Genomic DNA, 2,742 nt, shown 5'->3' on the forward strand with positions numbered 1-2,742 from the left:
TGTTTTCTTCTTTTTCATATGAGCAGGAACAAGGATAAGAACATTCTTGTTGAAGCTGATCCTGAACCTGAAAGGACTCTGAAGAGGAAGCTAAGGGAAGCTAAAGCACAACTCTCTAGAGAAAATCTGACTGAAAATTTCGAAAAAAAGGAGACATGGCCGAAAATAATAACAATGCAAGGAAGATGCTTGGTGACTTTACTGTACCAAATTCCAATTTACATGGAAGAAGCATCTCAATTCCTGCCATTGGAGCAAACAACTTTGAGCTTAAACCTCAATTAGTTTCTCTGATGCAATAGAACTGCAAGTTTCATGGACTTCCATCTGAAGATCCTTTTCAGTTCTTAACTGAGTTCTTGCAGATCTGTGATACTGTTAAGACCAATGGGGTTGATCCCGAGGTCTACAGACTTATGCTTTTCCCATTTGCTGTAAGAGACAGAGCTAGAATATGGTTGGACTCTCAACCTAAGGATAGCCTGAACTCTTGGGATAAGCTGGTCACGGCTTTCTTAGCCAAGTTCTTTCCTCCTCAAAAGCTTAGAAAGCTTAGAGTGGATGTTCAAACCTTCAAACAGAAAGAAGGTGAATCCCTCTATGAAGCTTGGGAGAGATACAAGGAACTGACCAAAAAGTGTCCTTCTAACATGCTTTCAGAATGGACCATCCTGGATATATTCTATGATGGTCTGTCTGAGCTATCAAAGATGTCACTGGACCATTCTGCAGGTGGATCTATTCACCTAAAGAAAACGCCTGCAGAAGCTTAAGAACTCATTGACATGGTTGCAAATAACCAGTTCATGTACACTTCTGAAAGGAATCCTGTGAATAATGGGACGCCTATGAGAAAGGGAGTTCTTGAAATTGATACGCTGAATGCCATATTGGCTCAGAATAAAATATTAACTCAGCAAGTCAATATGATATCTCAGAGTCTGAATGGATTGAAGGAATCATCCAACAGTACTAAAGAGGCATCTTCTAAAGAAGAAGCTTATGATCCTGAGAACCCTGCAATAGCAGAGGTGAATTACATGGGTGAACCCTATGGAAACACCTATAATCCCTCATGGAGGAATCATCCAAATTTCTCATGGAAGGATCAACAAAAGCCTCAACAAGGCTTTAATAATGGTGGAAAAAACAGGTTTAGCAATAGCAAGCCTTTTCCATCATCCACTCAGCAACAGATAGAGAATTCTGAGCAGAATCTAGTACTCTCCCAAGCAATACAGAAGAGAATCCAAAAAGAGAGTGCAAGGCCATTGATTTAACCATCATGGCCAAACCTACAAGGGAGGGAGAGGACGTGAATCCCAGTGAGGAAGACCTCCTGGGACGTCCAGTGATCAACAAGGAGTTTCCCTCTGAGGAACCAAAGGAATCTGAGGCTCATCTAGAGACCATAGAGATTCCATTGAACCTCCTTATGCCATTCATGAGCTCTGATGAGTATTCTTCTTCTGAAGAGAATGAAGATGTCATTGAAGAGCAAGTTGCCAAGTACCTTGGTGTAATCATGAAGCTGAATGCTAAATTATTTGGTAATGAGACTTGGGAAGATGAACCTTCCTTGCTCATCAATGAACTGAGTGATCTGGATCAACTGACATTGCCTCAGAAGAAACAGGATCCTAGAAAGTTCTTAATACCTTGTACCATAGGCACCATGACTTTTGAGAAAGCTCTATGTGACCTTGGGTCAGGGATAAACCTCATGCCACTCTCTGTAATGGAGAAACTGAGAATCTTTGAGGTGCAAGCTGCCAGAATCTCATTAGAGATGGCAGACAACTCAAGAAAACAGGCTTATGGACAAGTAGAGGACGTGCTAGTAAAGGTTAAAGGCCTTTACATCCCTGCTGATTTCATAATCCTAGACACTGGGAAGGATGAGGATGAATCCATCATCCTTGGAAGACCCTTCCTAGCCACAGCAAGAGCTGTGATTGATGTGGAAAAAGGAGAATTGATCCTTCAACTGAATGAGGACAACCTTGTGTTTAAAACTCAAGGATCTCCTTCTGTAACCATGGAGAGGAAGCATGAAAAGCTTCTCTCACTGCAGAGTCAACCAAAGCCCCCAAAGTCAAACTCTAAGTTTGGTGTTGGGAGGCCACAACCAAACTCTAAGTTTGGTGTTGAACCCCCACATTCAAACTCTAAGTTTGGTGTTGGGAGGTTCCAACAATGCTCTGAACATCTGTGAGGCTCCATGAGAGCTCACTGTCTAACTATTGACATTAAAGAAGCGCTTGTTGGGAGGTAACCCAATGTTATCTAATTATATTTATTTATTTTTTATTGTTATTTCATGTTTTATTAGGTTGATGATCATGTGGAGTCATAAAAACTACTGAAAAATCAAAAATAAAATGAAAAACAGCAGAAAAAAATAGCACACCCTGGAGGAGAGCAGTCTGGCGTTTAAACGCCAGAAACAAGCATTTATCTGGCGTTTAACGCCAGAAACAGGCACCAAGCTGGCGTTTAACGCCAGAAACCAGCATCTACCTGGCGTTAAACGCCAGAACAGAGCATGGAAGTGGCGTTTAACGCCAGAAACAAGCAGCAGTCTAGTGTTAAACGCTAGGATTGCATGTATAGGGCGTTTTACACGTCTAAAAGGTGCAAGGATGAAAAACCCTTGATACCTCAGGATTTGTGGACCCCACAAGATCCTCACCTACCCTTCTTCTCTCTTCTTCATACCTTTTCATGACTCTCTTCCCCAAA

The 2,742-nt window shown here is 41.7% G+C and overlaps 1 non-coding gene across 1 annotated transcript; it reads right to left on the bottom strand.

The window, feature by feature from the left end:
* Window positions 1-548: 548 nt before the first annotated feature.
* Window positions 549-656, bottom strand: LOC112746664 (small nucleolar RNA R71). The gene has a single exon (XR_003174535.1). It is a non-coding gene; the product is annotated as a small nucleolar RNA R71 (small nucleolar RNA).
* Between the last annotated feature and the right edge of the window lie 2,086 nt (window positions 657-2,742).

The sequence above is a fragment of the Arachis hypogaea genome, chromosome 14 (genome assembly GCF_003086295.3).
Source record: "Arachis hypogaea cultivar Tifrunner chromosome 14, arahy.Tifrunner.gnm2.J5K5, whole genome shotgun sequence".
NCBI lineage: Eukaryota > Viridiplantae > Streptophyta > Magnoliopsida > Fabales > Fabaceae > Arachis > Arachis hypogaea.